The sequence below is a fragment of the Bacillus rossius genome, chromosome 8, assembly GCF_032445375.1.
Source record: "Bacillus rossius redtenbacheri isolate Brsri chromosome 8, Brsri_v3, whole genome shotgun sequence".
Taxonomy (NCBI): Eukaryota; Metazoa; Arthropoda; class Insecta; order Phasmatodea; family Bacillidae; genus Bacillus; species Bacillus rossius.
In genome coordinates, this window is record NC_086336.1 from 16,188,976 (window position 1) to 16,208,810 (window position 19,835).

At 49.0% G+C, this 19,835-nt stretch overlaps 1 protein-coding gene across 2 annotated transcripts in view; it reads right to left on the bottom strand.

Annotated features, from left to right (window-relative positions):
* Positions 1-19,835, bottom strand: part of LOC134535535 (zinc finger protein 1) — a 1,265,084-nt gene that overhangs the window by 965,661 nt on the left and 279,588 nt on the right. For both annotated transcript variants that reach the window (XM_063374681.1, XM_063374682.1), the window contains exon 3: positions 2,671-2,792. The gene's annotated coding sequence lies outside the window, so the exon portion shown is untranslated. The remainder of the gene's footprint in view (positions 1-2,670; positions 2,793-19,835) is intronic.

Here is a 19,835-nt window from a genome sequence, read left to right on the forward strand (position 1 = left end):
AGCGTCGAAGCTGAGACTAGTTGAATGACACGGACTATACCAGCGAAAACCATGATGACTGTTAGAAAATTTCACCTTCAACTTACGAAGAAAGTTGGTTACAAATCAGCCAGAGATCTTCGTAAATTTACGACTATCTTCGTAAATTTACGAACACTGAGTTCCCTTACTTTGAACATGATTTCAAAAGAATATTTTGGGTACTATATTAACAAAACATTCAAAAACTGTTCAAGTCTACAGCAAGAACACTCTTATTTTGTCCACTTCTGTGTTTACATTTGTTTAGCACGAAACATACAACTTGGAAGTCTACATACGGCGTAGTGTCTACGAAGATTTAGTCATTTTAAATTACCAAGAACCCTTCGTTTATTTGAGTTAATGTCTTCGTTGAAAAGTCCGTAAATTAACTGTAATTTCTAACAGTGCAGTCCTGAACAATAAATATTTGGACTATAGCAGTCATGAATTTCGACCATTGGTACAGCCGCAAACTATTGTGAATTAAAAATTAGTTATTACACACTTTCACATTAAACAGGCATTTAGTAATTTACTCAAAAATTGTGGAAATACGCAAGTACACACACAAAATAATTACAACCGAAACATGTATGTAGTTTGGCTACCGCCGTAAGAAATTTACAATTTACAATTATTATCTAATTATTTGGAAGTAAGTAGTTCTATAAAACATTATTCGGCAAACAAAGATTGAATGCAGCTCGCATTCACTATGTGGAACCGTTCGAACTAAGACATGCTGCCCCTTACCGTTAACTACACGAATATAGCTTACTTGTAATACCATAGCTTGATATTAAAGAAAAGGAGGGAAAAATATAAAAAAAACTGAAGGAATGAAGTAACTGCAACTGAGGCACCACAAGATATCAGAGGGTTGTGAGGTTATTCTGTTTCAATCTTGCCGGCCCCCAAGAAAGCAGCCCCCGGATTGGTGGCGAGATGCTCGCCTGCTGCAAGCACAGAGCATCGCCCACATCGTGGTACGAACCCGCCATAAAGAAATGCATGCCACGAATCCCTCCACAACTCTCGCTAGAAATACCTGAGGATCCTCTCGGTTACGCGTACAGACCTAATAAAAAGATCCTTCAACACTACTACAACAACAATGAGAAGATTCATTTATTTCTTAAACGCACAGGTAAAGAACATACACCCAAAGGCAGGCACGAATTTATATCTTCTACAACTATCATCAACGTGTAAAATTGTACCATCATCTATAATTTCCAAATATAAAAATTGTGAGTTTGATCGAACGGAAAACCTGGTAAAGAAAGAGTCTCTCAGAAATCGCCAGTGATGTGTAACATGTAACCTCGGTAAAGAGCAAAATTTTAAAAAGATTAATTAACACGGCGTTAAAAGGAACGAACCTCAAATTTTAAAAATAATTTATTTAGTAATACATACTTTATACAAATAACTCCCAGGAATGAATTCGTATCACAAACTATGTATTAACACATCACATATTTTACTACAACAATTATCAAATAATCGAATTGATATGTTATATTATGCATTAATATTTCACAAGTATTTATAACGCATTAGAAATGCCACGTGGCAATGCGACGCGTTGTTCAATACTACTGTTAGAGAACGAACGGTAAACAGCCGTGTGTTTGTATTTTTCTCCCTTTCTTTCTCTCTCTTTTAAAACGCCGTGGAAATATTTGCGCTCGCTGACAAACTGCAACACTCCCGACTTCCTGTTACACATTTCCGTCGCGTTCGCGAAATTATTCCCACCAAATGCCGTACAGCGAGAGATAAGATGTTACACATCAATAATATTTAATACAAGTCCTTGTCAGAATTGTAACGGGAGAGGAAAATTAATGATGGTCCGAAAAATGAAAATTAATTAAAAATAATAAAAATAATTCTAGTAAAAGAAAACACAAATTAAACACAGTGAGAGGAAAAAAAACAATAGTTTAGGTTTGCGATTTAAAGTGATAAAAAGTATTTAAATACTAATTGAACTCTTATGAGGGTACTGATTGCTTCATTGTTAATATCAGACGGGTGTGTTTTTACTTGTATGGGAAAATTAAGAATGATAAGACATCTAGTGCGTGGCAATAATGTTAATATGCAATAGGAAATAAACTTCTAGCGCCTGCGGCATTGTCAACACACACTTCGTACGTGTACTGCATGTTGTATCTAACCCCCTCCAACGCATTTGATTCTAAATTGGACTTTTAGTAATGATCCCTAATGTTATTGATAATATAATATAGCCTATAGCCTTCCTCGATAAATGTACTATCCAACCCTGAAAGAATTTTTCAAATCGGACAAGTAGTTCCTGAGATTAGCGCGTTCAAACAAACAAACAAACTCTTCAGCTTTATAAAATTAGTATAGATTACTTCTGGGAGAGCGTTAGCTGCTGTAGCAGGAGGGGAATTAGCTCCTTGGGACTGTAAGTACTTAACTAAAAAAATTTTAAATTTATCTCCTGTGGGCTCCAGATGGATAGTCCGCACGAGCCACGCCCGCCGAGTGAAGGCAACCAGAGGTCTTGAGGAGACAGAGCAGCAGGGGCGATGACCGATGTCCGGCTAATCTCCGGTGCTCTCGCTACAAAGCAGGGACGCGGGCCAGCGAGCCGCTGCCATCACTCACGGGCCTGAGGGGAGGACGGCTGGAGGGGGGCGTCCCCTGGCGGGCGTCCAGCACAGGTGACGCCTCAGGGCGTCGGCCAGGTCTGCGAGAGGCGTCCTGCGCCGCGCCGAGCTGCCACTTACCTGCGAACACAAGAGAACACGCAAGGGGATCAACCCACCAGTCACCTGCTAGCCACTGCCAACATCGCCGCGCTCTACCAACCACACAAAGTCGGTTTGCGGACGATAGTTTAACGTGACAAGGTCATAACAAAACATTCATAAAATTATTGCATACTTTAATGAATAAAATTGAATCATTTTTATTGAATTATCACTATTTTGTATGGATACAAAGAAGGAGTGAAATGAAATCTGCAATTTAATTGATAAATTTACTTATATATGCACTCATTAATTCAAAAATGTTTATTACTTTAACGAAGAGATTATTTTAACTATAATTGTTATACATGTTTGCTATTTAACTTCTTCCAATATGTGTTATTCTGTTAAGGATAGGACGATGACAGGAGAAGTAGGAAACGAATGGGAGTGTTTCAAGTTTAATGTGCCTCGAAAAAGTCAAATCGATGGTTGTTCCAATCGAGTGGAAGAGAGATAGATGCGGCGCAAGCGTACAATGAGCGTAACGGGACAGCGCGTAACGGGACAATGTGCGTAACGGGACACTTTTTCGTGCTTGCAGCCGGCGTTCATTGATTTATTAGACGTTGTTACGTCAAAAAATATTCTACTATTACAATACTATTAGAAACCAAAGATCGCAGGCTTTCGTAGCAATTTTCTGTAGTTGCTTGGCTTCTGCTTCTTGCTTCGAAGGTAACTAACGGCTCCCTGATGACGGCGACTGCAAAGTCAGTGATATCTTCACCTTCCATGCGGTTACAACCCAGAAGTCAACCAATTCTATTACAAGCCAGTTATTTGTAAACTAGTCGCCACAATATTTCCTTGTAAAACAGAAGGTAAAGCAACGTAACTCCTCAAATTCATTGCTGTTGAATATATAAAACTCATTCTTAATTCGAGCAATCAAACATAAACATCTAATTTCTTTTTACCATCTTCAATAATATACACCTATAAGGGGTAAGTTATATTTTTTGGAGTGAAATGTAATCTTCTAATCGACTAAAGGTGGGTTTACGATTGAAAATTAAGAATTAAGACTTAAGACTTAGTCGTGTACTTACCATATGACTCTATGTAAACTAGTGGAATGGTTTATGATTGTTGTGTGTGAATTTTGACGGGTCGTGTGCGAACCATATGATGACTTAAGACTTAACAGAAATGGTTATATTTTATATTTTTCGTTAAGACTTAAGGGAAGCGACCAATCACAACAAACCGGAACCTTTCAACCGGAAGTTTATTTCTTATTATTGGACCAAGCGAGGCAGTATTTTGGGTTAGAATGCGTATATTTGTCATTTGTAATCATCATCTATTTCGAAAAATAGATATCCCATTTGTCAATAACATATTTCAAACCTGCTTCTCCGTTTCGAACAATGGCCGACCATGTGTTTTGTGCTGTGATTGGTTAGAATTAACGACTTCTATGTCAATCATAAACTGGAAAATGTAGTTTTGACTTAATCGTGTGCTCGATGTTGTTATAATTCTTAAGGAAATCAATCGTAAACCCAGCTTAAAGCGAGCTATAAGAAATTGAGCACGAATAACTTACATGAATATATATGAAGTGCAATCTTTCTATTTTTCTAAATTTGAAATCTATGGAGATAAAGATGAGGCATGTCCAGTTTGATGAAAAAATTAATTATTTGTGTAGAAAATCAAGTGAGAGATAATAAACTCGGATAAAACTGCAAACATAGTAACATAGTTTAAATTTTCCAATTTTTTTCAAGTTCGTTTTCTGAGAAAATTAAACTAAGGTGAGTTTACTTTTAGAGTAAAAATTATTCTATGAACATGAAGATACATCAGACACTCTGTATTCGATATTCGATAAAGAAGAATATTTTACTTGTGTCATAGCAAAGTGGATTACAAAGAATTTTTTTTGTGAAGTGTACATCCAAAGTTAATTTATAGTTTATAAAGTCACTTTAGTATTGGGGAAAAAAATCATTTAAAAGGGAATAAAATAACGAGTTCATTGTCTGGTTAAGGTCCAATTATTTTATCAGCACAACATAGTTCCTCAACTTGAGGTTTTATAAAAGACCATATGTTTGAAGAGGTCACTTCTAAAGTTGCTTGTTTTTTTATATAGGACCTACTGCAAAATAATTTTTAACGTAACTTTCAAATCACTACATTTTATCTTGGCTTTTGCGGTGGTAGATTACAGCGAGGTTTCGCTCTGAATTCAGCAGGCATCATCCAGGTTGGGAAATCGAACACGGTTAATCCTCGAAACACAAAATAATTTATCAGACAATGGCTGCGAAATACTACAATAATAATTATATCTTACTTTCAAAGTTACGTAATTAGAATAATGATAACAAGAAACCAGCTCTCAGCGATTACTACAGCCTACTTGACTAAAAAATAATAGAAATTAGTTTTTTATAAATGCAATCTTTAATGCCTTACAGTCCTGTGGTACTATTTTCATCTCGTTATAACTTTTACATCTTATGCATACGCAGTAATATGCTTCGTGCAGTTTAACCGTTGGCTACAGATACAGTTCCTATCATTAATTTCGTCCAGAAAAACATTCAAACAGTAGAAAATCTTAAAAATGATACGACCTATAACATCCTGAAACTCTAAGACGTCTGAACGAACGCGAACTACCTGCGCAGATCTGTGTGTGATGGCAGGAACTACTTTTCGCTCTAACCCTCTTCCACAGTTGACAACGAGAAAATGACGACTTGTTTTGAAACAGAGTGAAAATTACTTCGTGATTTATTTATATGTAATTTTCAAATACATTAATAAGTTTTTAAAAGATCTACAAACTTTAATGTTAATCAAAAACTTTACCTAAGCAGTTACGTATTATATATTTTGCAGCTACGCATTTTAAATTCTACGGTGGAATTTCTGTATGGTAAAACAAGATATTAAAAATATGTTCTTGTTCATAACCTTTTTCTCCACAGAAATGTATAATTTTTTTCCGACCGCGCACTTCTGAAAACGTTTGACACCCCTGAAAAACTGGTATTTCTAAGACCTAAGCAAAAAAAATACTGAAGTTGCGAATTACTTCCTCCTAATTTACCCCGCCAACACAAAAGGCGTTGAGCTCATCGAATCGTGAGCTTCTAACACCTTTGGATTTTTTTTTCTCCTCACGATCCTTTTTTGCCCGGCAATCGCGGCGTGTACCCCTCTGTTCATCCGGGACTTGTTTTGTTCCCTAATGCGGGATTTCTGAACCCCCCCCCCTCCCTCCCCCTGTCATAGGTGCGTGGTCGCGGTCGCGAAATGAAAGATTCGTTAAGCGGCATTGTGGGCGAGACGCGCAACTGGCTTATCCCGATCCGCATTAAGGGAGCCCCCCCCCGTCGTGGGGGGGAGGGGGTGTCGGGCCCAGACGCCCTCCGACAACTGATCGCCGCCTCCCCTCGCGAACCTTCATCAGCTGGCCATGTAAATGCCCGGAGAGAGAAGTTCGTTCAAACAGCCGAGCTGGAGGGTGGTGCAGAGCGTAGGGAACCCCAGCTGCGAGCAGGGGTGGGGGCATGACTCACTACGGGTACACAGTGGCAGATTGGGTCCAGCATCCCCCCCCCGCCCCGCCCCTGGGGAAGAACAAGCTCCTCGGCGTCACCTGGCCCCACCTCCCCCCACCCCTTCTCCATCGCGTGGGTCAGATGTGCGTCAGCGATGTCCACATGCGTGTGGGTCGGTGCGGAAGGCATTTAAAAAAAAACCACGGCCCTGTCGAACTAATCGCAAATACTTAAAAAAAAAAAAAAAAAAAAAGACGATGTGTTTGAAAGCACAAGTTTCCATTTTCCATTGCACTTAGATACAGACTCGAGTTGTAAAGTCAATTGTTTGACGTATGTATATATAAATGTTTCTAATTTTTGCAATGGATTTAAGCAAAACATGATAATCCTGTCAGTTTTTTATTTTATTTATGTGCGAGGCCAGAAACTTGAGTTTCTATAGCTCGCTCTTTATTTCAAAATGCACTCCAATCGCTCGATCAACGGGCTGGGTGCATGTGAAGTGGGATGATTTCGCACACGGGCCTGTGTGTGCCTTAAGGTATCATGTTTTGAGTAACACTAATTTTTCGATTACCTATTGGTAGAGACCTGTAAAATCCGCGATTTCAAATCCCTATAGGATAGACTCCGTGATCCTATACGCACTCGTGCAAATTACATCTGCTGATTGGTTACCGACTCGTAACACCTGTTGACTGGAATGATCGTGATGCGCTAATTCTTCTGTTAAAGATTTTTCATTGGCCCAGAGTCCTTCAGATAAACTGTGGCCCAATCACTGAAGCAAAATAATGTCAAAAGTATTTGGACTCTATCCTATCGCAAAATGAATCCCTCGGGGGAGGGGGAGATCACTCCCCGCCAGTCAGGTCGGCCCCAACTGGTGTGTAGTAGTGTCGTGTTGGTGAGCATCAGAGGCTTGTAAGTGCGCTGAAATTTCACGTGTCCTAATTAAACTCAGGTGTAAAGTCTGATTCAATTGAAACTCTGCCACAACAAAAAAACTCCTTCGGGGGTTCCAGACACAGCTTTCAACGCATATTCTGGCAAAAACATACATTCTTAATGCTTTGACAAACTTTCATAAAATTATGTAAAATTTAACCCACGTATCACATGCGCAGTATGTATATTAGGTATAGGTATAACGGCCGTATTATTAAGAAGTACCAATGTAAATAATTTTCTTCTACCCAACGCGACTATACAACATAGTACATGTATTGCTATGCTATTAGTGAAATTAACCAATGTAACCAAATTAGGTAGAGATATGCAATAAAACATTAGAAATTATGTTATAGGCCATGACTATGATTGCAGCCAAATTTTTTATTTTGCCCTCCCCCCCAATTTTCCCTATTTCCACCTTAATGATACCGGCTATGGACATGTTAAACCTTTCACCTTCTAATTTCCCTACTCAACAAACAAATTATGTACTAATATTTTGTATATCAGTACTAAAATAAACCATAAAATTAAATGCCTCGATTGTGCAAAATTCAACATACTTAGATAAAGGGTTTTATTTAAGCAAAGTAGCCATATATATGTGCTCTTATTCGCTAGTAAACGTACCTAGTAAATAAACACATACACAGTGTAAAACATTATCAGGGACTTTAAAAGTGAACTGGTTACTCAGACAAATATCACTTGTTCATTGGCTGCGGTCTTGTGACACGTTCCAGCGTAGTAGCTTGTGATTCGATGCAGTTTTGTTTGAATGTTTTCCATTGGCCCAGAGTCCTCCAGATAAGTTTTAAGTTTTTTATCTGGATTTTAGGGTATCGCAAAATGAACCTGGAAATTCTTTCGGTCTCTAAACATTGCGCATTTTCGAACACATACACGTGAGACAAAGAAAACGCATGGTGTAACTGAAGTCGACTTGACCTGTGGGACTACAATGCTTGCTTGTCGAACACACTGCTGGGGTCAAGGTGACTGAGCAAGCCGAACTCAGTAGTGCAGTCGGACGCACGCAAGCCTACGGGAAGCCTTCTTTTCACGGACGAGAGAGCCACACCCGAAGTTCCTGCTCGCTTTTTTTTTCTATCTCTTTGTATAAACCGGTGTGGCATTAAATTTTGCTGTCAATTAGGATAGGTTAGCTACATTATAAATACTTTAAAACATTGTGGATAGTTGGTTATATTAGGTAAGTATAGCTACATAAAAAATACTGTAAAATCATTTTATGGTTGCTTAGCAAATAACTTTTTATAATGTAGCTATCCAGGGCTAGGAAACTGTTTACATGATTTCATAGTATCTTTAATGTAGCTATCCTAACCAAATCAAACGTCCACAATGTTTTAAAGTATTTATAATGTAGCTAACCTAACCTTTTACAATGAACAAAAAAAAAGAACCCCGAAGATGCACGATCGGGCGTTTGGCTCTCTCGTCTGTGAAAAGAAGGCTTCCCAGGCCTACGCTGCGATACGAACTGGGTTCGAGCCCCGGGTAAGGCGACTCTGTAAACTCGTATCGTCTAAATCCATCTCCCAAATGTCAATGAAATATGTTAAACCAGACAAATTAATGGTGATGATAAATGGCACGAGCCTAATCATTGTAAACAACAACACCTGGTTAAATTCTCGACGGGGACCAACCCGGGTTTTCACACGTGCTAAATCGTGGAGTTGCCGTGATCCGGTGGTTTTATCCGTGCTCCGGTTTTTCCGTACCCATTGCTTCATTCTCACATCATCTTCAATCGTCTCTAATCACATCGATACGCATTTGTTTTGTATGTATTCCACAGAAATGCATCGTGCAACGTGAGGACACTCAACGCCGCCAGGTTCGCTGAAATCACTTGCCTAATTTTTTTTATCAGTTTCATATATTATCCCAATTACAATACTGTCTTTATGTTATGGCCGAAGTTCTGTAATGTTATGTTACAATATCTCATGACCGCGCTGAAAACGAAACGTTGTATCAGCAGATTTGCAAAGAAATATTTTTGCATCTTGTTACCAGATAATTTTTGTTTTTTAAGGTGGTCTCCTGGTTGGGCGCATGAGCTCTATAGGGGCAGGGGCTTTAAGGGCGACACTGGCTCGCGGATCACACTCATCTTCGCCTCTACGGCACGTAACTGGCGTACGGTCTTCGCGTCGGTAACGCGGGGAGACTTTAAGGGGACTTGAATCGGTTAACTGTCATTTTATGATGGAATATTCTTGCAGGTCCTTATACTTCTTACAGTACTGTGTGTGTAGAATACAGAGTTACAGACACGTTACACAGGAAGCCACGAAGTTAAACTTGTAATAGTGCAATGGCTCTTAGATGATATCCGTACACAGACACTTTAAAATGAATCTTGAGCAGTTTTGCGAACAGTGCGTTCACGCCAGGAGTTCTGCACCCCCCCCCCCCACCATCTTGGAGGGGAAGAGTGTCTCGGCGGGCTGGAGCAGCACACATGGCGTCACGTGACTGCCGATCAATAGCTCGAGGGGCGGCTCGTAGCTCGTAGCTCGTAGCGCCCCGGGGTGAGGGGGAGGGGAGGTGGGTGATTCATTAGAAGGTGATCAGCCGACTACAAGTCACCGCCCCCTGACGGCGCGGCGGGATCGAGACGGCGCGCAGCAAGCATCCCTGCACCCCGGGCAAAGGTCCGACTCGGGCGAGTGCACACTTGGCTCGGCGACGCGAACAATTGGTGCACACAAGGTGATGGGAACCCTTCTTTTCACAGACGAGAGAGCCAAAACCCGAAGTTCCCCGAAGTTCATGTTTTTTTCCCCCGTATCTTTAATGTAGCTATCCTAACCAAATCAACCGTCCAAAATGTTTTAAAGTATTTATAATGTAGCTACCTAACCTAATTGACCATTAGTATCCTTTTATCAACACCGCCATATATATTTACAATGAACAAAAAAAACTCGAAGATGCACGATCGGGCGTTTGGCTCTCTCGTCTGTGAAAAGAAGGCTTCCCCAAGGTGATAGTGGTTATGTGCCTGATGAAATAAACATTTGAGCCAGGGAAACTGCTTGGGCATTTTACCTTTAAAAAAAATATATTTTTTAAAAAATAAAATACTGTTCTTCACTAAAAATGTTTGTAACGTTTAAAAAAAACATTGGTAACACTGCTACAGTAATATAGTTAAGTAAGAAATTAACATATTAAAAAAATACATTACCGCCTATTGGCATTCATGCAAAATATTTTCGTGAAGCCTGATACTAAGGAAGATTTTTATTCTCAACATCAAAAAATGTCGACAGAAATAGTTCCAAGCTATGATTGAATATTATATATATATATATATACACACACATATACACACACACACACAAACCTTTAAAATAAACATTTCCACCAGCAAACTAGTTCTCGTACTTCATTAAATATTTAATATTATTCAATTGCTTGTCATTTTGATGCAAACTAAGCTTTTTAAAGTGATGATAAGTTTTTTTTTCAGTTAATTTCCGACTGCAAGCTGTTCTCGCGCCATGCACTTTACGTTTGGCGCCACTCATACGAACACAATCCTTGTGATTATGATCTTTACTACATTAGCTATTGAATTGTTAAAAATAATTCTGAAAGTAAAAAGTACTTAACGCAATTATTGCATTTTTATTTGCATATTTACGCGCATATGCAAGCCAACGGAAAGTTATTGCCTTTAGCGACATGCTTTAAGGGTGCATTTGTTTTATTTTTGCGTTTAACATGGTTACACATGGTTAGTGGCCGGACGTCAAAAAATAAAAAAAATCCATTAAGTATTGCATAATTCGGTAGCAAAGTTGAATTTTTAACAATTTTGTGCAGTATGGATAAGGAGAAAAAATAGGATAAATACCTGATTTTTTTTTGGGGGGGGGGGGGTTTAAGGCAATTCTGGTGGCTATTTTCTTTCAGAAATATGTATTAAATTTCATTGGCCCTTTTAAAATCATAAAAGTCTGGCGATTTTAAAAAGCTAGCTAAAATTAAATACCTTTTTTCTGAAATAAATAAATCCATATCACATAATAGCCAGTAAAGTTAACTTTAAAACAATAAAGTTTGAGTTTTATATTCCATTTCATTCTCCTTATCTATACTACACAAAAACCTTTTAAATGCTACTTTGACATATAATTATGCAAAAAGTATATGTGTGTGTGTGTTGGTGTATGTGTGTTTCATTTTTTGAAAGTTCAGTCACTCAAAAAGGCGGAAAGTTTAACCGTGTGGAACGTAAATATAAAATAATGACCTGGAACGGATACACCCTTAAACAATGACTTGGATGTGAGAGCTGTGATTAGAATAGAGCAGCGACGAAAAGAATTCGCGGGGAAAACTGTAAAACATAGAGAAAAAACTAACACAATTCATCACTGATCTCGTCTCGCTATGATAATTAAATAGTGAAAATTGGAGTGTCAAGATGTGGAGCAGAAAATAACAATTCAAGATGCCTGTAATGGAAAGGGAATTTAAAAAAAAAATCACAGTTTCATTGATCTATATTAAAGACTCCACACTCCTCTGCGTATTGCAGTCGTATCTTCAACCTTTTATGTGGTTGCAGACTTGTGAGGTTGCCAGAGATTTTCTTTCTCTGACAGAAAGGTTCTGTTCTCACTGGGTCGCAGTCCACCAGATGAGCTACGAGAAATCGTAGAAGCTACAATTAAAATGGAAACGTGTGCTTTCTAGCACATCAAGATACAAAAAAAAAAAAAAAAAAAAAAAAATAACACCACACAAAATTTTTCACACAGAGAGAAAAAGGTTGTATGAACCATATGCTCATGTCAATTACCCATAGAGACTGTTTATATGAAGAAAATTATTTGATGATGTGGTGAGATACCATATGTAATTGTTCCTGTAATGCATGCAACTGTTATTAACTACGAGTTAGAGATGGCCTATTCCATAAAAAAAATCAGACCATTCTGTTGGTGGTACTTAAATGTAACCTATAAGAGAAATGTTTTGTTGTCTATCTTTGCTCAGTTTTTTCTTTGAGATCTCTATAATAGGATAGTAGTGATTTTGAACCAGAGGACAAAGTTAGCAAAAAAAAAGGTGGGAAAGGCCATGCAATAGAGCGAGTGTTAAGGGTGTATATCCCCGTTCCAGGTCATCATTTTATATTTACATTCCACACGGTTATAGTTGACCTTGCCGACTTTTTGAGTGGCTTAACTTTCAAAAGATGAAAAAAATATGTATTTTGCATAATTAGCTGGAAAAGTTGCATTTTTAACATTTATGTGGAAAATTAAAGCTGTATAGGTTTCAAGTCAATTTTACTAACTACTATTTTACATGGTTTAATTACATGCAGAAATTATTTTTTTAACTGTAGCTAGGCTTTTAAAATCATCAGAATTTTTATGATTTTCAAAGGTTAAAAAAATTTAATAAATGTTACGTAAAAACGTTTTTAACAAACAACGCAGTAGCCATAGCACTGCCTTTAAAACATCAAATTTGGCTCTCCTTATGCATACTACGAAAAAATGTTAAAAAATTCAACTTTGCCATCAAATAATGCAAAAATATTAGCAGTACATTTAGTTTCTTTTCGTTTTGTTGAAGTTTGACCACTAGAAGCGTATATACAAGTGTAACCATGTTTAACGTTAAAATAAAATAATGACCTAAAACCATAGGCCTACATACAATCATAATTATGATATTTTCGGGAGCACACCGACTCGAACCAAGCCGAGTTGACGAGGGCCATCATATGTCAGGACGACCCCGCTGACAGTGACGCCAGCCGTCGGCAAACAAAAAAAAAAGATTCGGGGACTCATTTTGAAACGTTATACCAGCGAGGCCTGGTTTCGCAGGTGTACACACATTCACGTTTACCCTCCTCTCCGACCGCCTACTCGTTGTCTGTCAGGATGCTCCCTTGTATTTGCTCGCCCGTTCCTTCCCGAGGGCGGAGTCTCCCTCGCCCTTGCAGTCGGCAAATATTGGGAGTTGAGATCAAAGTTCGGGGGGAGGAAGGGGGTTGTCGGGGGAATGGCGAGAGAGGAGGTGTGTGTGTGTGTGTGTGTGTGTGAGTGTAGATGCCAAGAACAGGTGCCCTGGTCCCACACAGTCACTTGTGTACACCCTTCCCCGCACAAAACACCGCCTATTTCTGCCTCCAGGTCTCCGGTGACACCCACAGCCCCGCCACTACACACCATCAATACAGGCGCGCGTCTCCGCGGCGGGAATACCTGCTCGCAGGGGCGGGCTGTCTCCGCGGCGGGAATACCTGCTCGCAGGGGCGGCCTGTCTCCGCGGCGGGAATACCTGCTCGCAGGGGCGGCCTGTCTCCGCGGCAGAATACCTGCTCGCAGGGGCGGGCTGTCTCCGCGGCAGAATACCTGCTCGCAGGGGCGGGCTGTCTCCGCGGCGGGAATACCTGCTCGCAGGGGCGGGCTGTCTCCGCGGCGGTAATACCTGCTCGCAGGGGCGGGCTGTCTCCGCGGCGGTAATACCTGCTCGCAGGGGCGGGCTGTCTCCGCGGCAGAATACCTGCTCGCAGGGGCGGGCTGTCTCCGCGGCGGTAATACCTGCTCGCAGGGGCGGGCTGTCTCCGCGGCGGTAATACCTGCTCGCAGGGGCGGGCTGTCTCCGCGGCGGGAATACCTGCTCGCAGGGGGGGCTGTCTCCGCGGCGGTAATACCTGCTCGCAGGGGCGGGCTGTCTCCGCGGCAGAATACCTGCTCGCAGGGGCGGGCTGTCTCCGCGGCGGTAATACCTGCTCGCAGGGGCGGGCTGTCTCCGCGGCGGTAATACCTGCTCGCAGGGGCGGGCTGTCTCCGCGGCAGAATACCTGCTCGCAGGGGCGGGCTGTCTCCGCGGCAGAATACCTGCTCGCAGGGGCGGGCTGTCTCCGCGGCGGTAATACCTGCTCGCAGGGGAGGGCTGTCTCCGCGGCGGTAATACCTGCTCGCAGGGGCGGGCTGTCTCCGCGGCAGAATACCTGCTCGCAGGGGCGGGCTGTCTCCGCGGCGGTAATACCTGCTCGCAGGGGCGGGCTGTCTCCGCGGCGGTAATACCTGCTCGCAGGGGCGGGCTGTCTCCGCGGCAGAATACCTGCTCGCAGGGGCGGGCTGTCTCCGCGGCAGAATACCTGCTCGCAGGGGCGGGCTGTCTCCGCGGCGGGAATACCTGCTCGCAGGGGCGGGCTGTCTCCGCGACAGAATACCTGCTCGCAGGGGCGGGCTGTCTCCGCGGCGGGAATACCTGCTCGCAGGGGCGGGCTGTCTCCGCGGCGGTAATACCTGCTCGCAGGGGCGGGCTGTCTCCGCGGCGGTAATACCTGCTCGCAGGGGCGGGCTGTCTCCGCGGCAGAATACCTGCTCGCAGGGGCGGGCTGTCTCCGCGGCGGTAATACCTGCTCGCAGGGGCGGGCTGTCTCCGCGGCAGAATACCTGCTCGCAGGGGCGGGCTGTCTCCGCGGCGGTAATACCTGCTCGCAGGGGCGGGCTGTCTCCGCGGCTGTAATACCTGCTCGCAGGGGCGGTCTGTCTCCGCGGCGGTAATACCTGCTCGCAGGGGCGGGCTGTCTCCGCGGCAGAATACCTGCTCGCAGGGGCGGGCTGTCTCCGCGGCGGGAATACCTGCTCGCAGGGGCGGGCTGTCTCCGCGGCGGTAATACCTGCTCGCAGGGGCGGGCTGTCTCCGCGGCGGTAATACCTGCTCGCAGGGGCGGGCTGTCTCCGCGGCGGTAATACCTGCTCGCAGGGGCGGGCTGTCTCCGCGGCGGTAATACCTGCTCGCAGGGGCGGGCTGTCTCCGCGGCGGTAATACCTGCTCGCAGGGGCGGGCTGTCTCCGCGGCGGTAATACCTGCTCGCAGGGGCGGGCTGTCTCCGCGGCAGAATACCTGCTCGCAGGGGCGGGCTGTCTCCGCGGCAGAATACCTGCTCGCAGGGGCGGGCTGTCTCCGCGGCGGGAATACCTGCTCGCAGGGGCGGGCTGTCTCCGCGGCGGTAATACCTGCTCGCCGGGGCAAGCTGTCTCCGCGGCGGTAATACCTGCTCGCAGGGGCGGGCTGTCTCCGTGGCAGAATACCTGCTCGCAGGGGCGGGCTGTCTCCGCGGCGGTAATACCTGCTCGCAGGGGCGGGCTGTCTCCGCGGCAGAATACCTGCTCGCAGGGGCGGGCTGTCTCCGCGGCGGTAATACCTGCTCGCAGGGGCGGGCTGTCTCCGCGGCGGTAATACCTGCTCGCAGGGGCGGGCTGTCTCCGCGGCAGAATACCTGCTCGCAGGGGCGGGCTGTCTCCGCGGCAGAATACCTGCTCGCAGGGGCGGGCTGTCTCCGCGGCGGTAATACCTGCTCGCAGGGGCGGGCTGTCTCCGCGGCGGTAATACCTGCTCGCAGGGGCGGGCTGTCTCCGCGGCAGAATACCTGCTCGCAGGGGCGGGCTGTCTCCGCGGCGGTAATACCTGCTCGCAGGGGCGGGCTGTCTCCGCGGCGGTAATACCTGCTCGCAGGGGAAGGCTGTCTCCGCGGCAGAATACCTGCTCGCAGGGGCGGGCTGTCTCCGCGGCATAATACCTGCTCGCAGGGGCGGGCTGTCTCCGCGGCGGGAATACCTGCTCGCAGGGGCGGGCTGTCTCCGCGGCAGAATACCTGCTCGCAGGGGCGGGCTGTCTCCGCGGCGGGAATACCTGCTCGCAGGGGCGGGCTGTCTCCACGGCGGTAATACCTGCTCGCAGGGGCGGGCTGTCTCCGCGGCGGTAATACCTGCTCGCAGGGGCGGGCTGTCTCCGCGGCAGAATACCTGCTCGCAGGGGCGGGCTGTCTCCGCGGCGGTAATACCTGCTCGCAGGGGCGGGCTGTCTCCGCGGCGGTAATACCTGCTCGCAGGGGCGGGCTGTCTCCGCGGCGGGAATACCTGCTCGCAGGGGCGGGCTGTCTCCGCGGCAGAATACCTGCTCGCAGGGGCGGGCTGTCTCCGCGGCGTTAATACCTGCTCGCAGGGGCGGGCTGTCTCCGCGGCAGAATACCTGCTCGCAGGGGCGGGCTGTCTCCGCGGCGGGAATACCTGCTCGCAGGGGCGGGCTGTCTCCGCGGCGGGAATACCTGCTCGCAGGGGCGGGCTGTCTCCGCGGCAGAATACCTGCTCGCAGGGGCGGGCTGTCTCCGCGGCAGAATACCTGCTCGCAGGGGCGGGCTGTCTCCGCGGCGGTAATACCTGCTCGAAGGGGCGGGCTGTCTCCGCGGCGGGAATACCTGCTCGCAGGGGCGGGCTGTCTCCGCGGCAGAATACCTGCTCGCAGGGGCGGGCTGTCTCCGCGGCAGAATACCTGCTCGCAGGGGCGGGCTGTCTCCGCGGCGGTAATACCTGCTCGCAGGGGCGGGCTGTCTCCGCGGCGGTAATACCTGCTCGCAGGGGCGGGCTGTCTCCGCGGCAGAATACCTGCTCGCAGGGGCCGGCTGTCTCCGCGGCAGAATACCTGCTCGCAGGGGCGGGCTGTCTCCGCGGCGGGAATACCTGCTCGCAGGGGCGGGCTGTCTCCGCGGCGGTAATACCTGCTCGCAGGGGCGGGCTGTCTCCGCGGCGGTAATACCTGCTCGCAGGGGCGGGCTGTCTCCGCGGCAGAATACCTGCTCGCAGGGGCGGGCTGTCTCCGCGGCGGTAATACCTGCTCGCAATACCTGCTCGCAGGGGCGGGCTGTCTCCGCGGCAGAATACCTGCTCGCAGGGGCGGGCTGTCTCCGCGGCGGTAATACCTGCTCGCAGGGGCGGGCTGTCTCCGCGGCAGAATACCTGCTCGCAGGGGCGGGCTGTCTCCGCGGCGGGAATACCTGCTCGCAGGGGCGGGCTGTCTCCGCGGCGGGAATACCTGCTCGCAGGGGCGGGCTGTCTCCGCGGCAGAATACCTGCTCGCAGGGGCGGGCTGTCTCCGCGGCAGAATACCTGCTCGCAGGGGCGGGCTGTCTCCGCGGCAGAATACCTGCTCGCAGGGGCGGGCTGTCTCCGCGGCGGGAATACCTGCTCGCAGGGGCGGGCTGTCTCCGCGGCGGTAATACCTGCTCGCAGGGGCGGGCTGTCTCCGCGGCGGTAATACCTGCTCGCAGGGGCGGGCTGTCTCCGCGGCGGAAATACATGCTCGCAGGGGCGGGCTGTCTCCGCGGCAGAATACCTGCTCGCAGGGGCGGGCTGTCTCCGCGGCGGGAATACCTGCTCGCAGGGGCGGGCTGTCTCCGCGGCGGGAATACCTGCTCGCAGGGGCGGGCTGTCTCCGCGGCAGAATACCTGCTCGCAGGGGCGGGCTGTCTCCGCGGCAGAATACCTGCTCGCAGGGGCGGCCTGTCTCCGCGGCAGAATACCTGCTCGCAGGGGCGGGCTGTCTCCGCGGCGGGAATACCTGCTCGCAGGGGCGGGCTGTCTCCGCGGCGGTAATACCTGCTCGCAGGGGCGGGATGTCTCCGCGGCAGAATACCTGCTCGCAGGGGCGGGCTGTCTCCGCGGCAGAATACCTGCTCGCAGGGGCGGGCTGTCTCCGCGGCAGAATACCTGCTCGCAGGGGCGGGCTGTCTCCGCGGCAGAATACCTGCTCGCAGGGGCGGGCTGTCTCCGCGGCAGAATACCTGCTCGCAGGGGCGGGCTGTCTCCGCGGCAGAATACCTGCTCGCAGGGGCGGGCTGTCTCCGCGGCAGAATACCTGCTCGCAGGGGCGGGCTGTCTCCGCGGCAGAATACCTGCTCGCAGGGGCGGGCTGTCTCCGCGGCAGAATACCTGCTCGCAGGGGCGGGCTGTCTCCGCGGCGGTAATACCTGCTCGCAGGGGCGGGCTGTCTCCGCGGCGGGAATACCTGCTCGCAGGGGCGGGCTGTCTCCGCGGCGGTAATACCTGCTCGCAGGGGCGGGCTGTCTCCGCGGCGGGAATACCTGCTCGCAGGGGCGGGCTGTCTCCGCGGCGGTAATACCTGCTCGCAGGGGCGGGCTGTCTCCGCGGCGGGAATACCTGCTCGCAGGGGCGGGCTGTCTCCGCGGCGGTAATACCTGCTCGCAGGGGCGGGCTGTCTCTGCGTAGGGAATACCTGCTCGCAGGGGCGGGCTGTCTCCGCGGCGTTAATACCTGCTCGCAGGGGCGGGCTGTCTCCGCGGCGGTAATACCTGCTCGCAGGGGCGGGCTGTCTCCGCGGCGGGAATACCTGCTCGCAGGGGCGGGCTGTCTCCGCGGCGGGAATACCTGCTCGCAGGGGCGGGCTGTCTCCGCGGCGGTAATACCTGCTCGCAGGGGCGGGCTGTCTCCGCGGCGGGAATACCTGCTCGCAGGGGCGGGCTGTCTCCGCGGCGGTAATACCTGCTCGCAGGGGCGGGCTGTCTCCGCGGCGGGAATACCTGCTCGCAGGGGCGGGCTGTCTCCGCGGCGGGAATACCTGCTCGCAGGGGCGGGCTGTCTCCGCGGCGGTAATACCTGCTCGCAGGGGCGGGCTGTCTCCGCGGCGGGAATACCTGCTCGCAGGGGCGGGCTGTCTCCGCGGCGGTAATACCTGCTCGCAGGGGCGGGCTGTCTCCGCGGCGGGAATACCTGCTCGCAGGGGCGGGCTGTCTCCGCGGCGGTAATACCTGCTCGCAGGGGCGGGCTGTCTCCGCGGCGGGAATGCCTGCTCGCAGGGGCGGGCTGTCTCCGCGGCGGTAATACCTGCTCGCAGGGGCGGGCTGTCTCCGCGGCGGGAATACCTGCTCGCAGGGGCGGGCTGTCTCCGCGGCGGGAATACCTGCTCGCAGGGGCGGGCTGTCTCCGCGGCAGAATACCTGCTCGCAGGGGCGGGCTGTCTCCGCGGCAGAATACCTGCTCGCAGGGGCGGGCTGTCTCCGCGGCGGGAATACCTGCTCGCAGGGGCGGGCTGTCTCCGCGGCGGTAATACCTGCTCGCAGGGGCGGGGTGTCTCCGCGGTGGTAATACCTGCTCGCAGGGGCGGGCTGTCTCCGCGGCGGGAATACCTGCTCGCAGGGGCGGGCTGTCTCCGCGGCAGAATACCTGCTCGCAGGGGCGGGCTGTCTCCGCGGCGGGAATACCTGCTCGCAGGGGCGGGCTGTCTCCGCGGCGGGAATACCTGCTCGCAGGGGCGGGCTGTCTCCGCGGCAGAATACCTGCTCGCAGGGGCGGGCTGTCTCCGCGGCAGAATACCTGCTCGCAGGGGCGGGCTGTCTCCGCGGCATAATACCTGCTCGCAGGGGCGGCCTGTCTCCGCGGCGGTAATACCTGCTCGCAGGGGCGGGATGTCTCCGCGGCAGAATACCTGCTCGCAGGGGCGGGCTGTCTCCGCGGCATAATACCTGCTCGCAGGGGCGGCCTGTCTCCGCGGCGGTAATACCTGCTCGCAGGGGCGGGATGTCTCCGCGGCGGGAATACCTGCTCGCAGGGGCGGGCTGTCTCCGCGGCGGTAATACCTGCTCGCAGGGGCGGGATGTCTCCGCGGCAGAATACCTGCTCGCAGGGGCGGGCTGTCTCCGCGGCGGGAATACCTGCTCGCA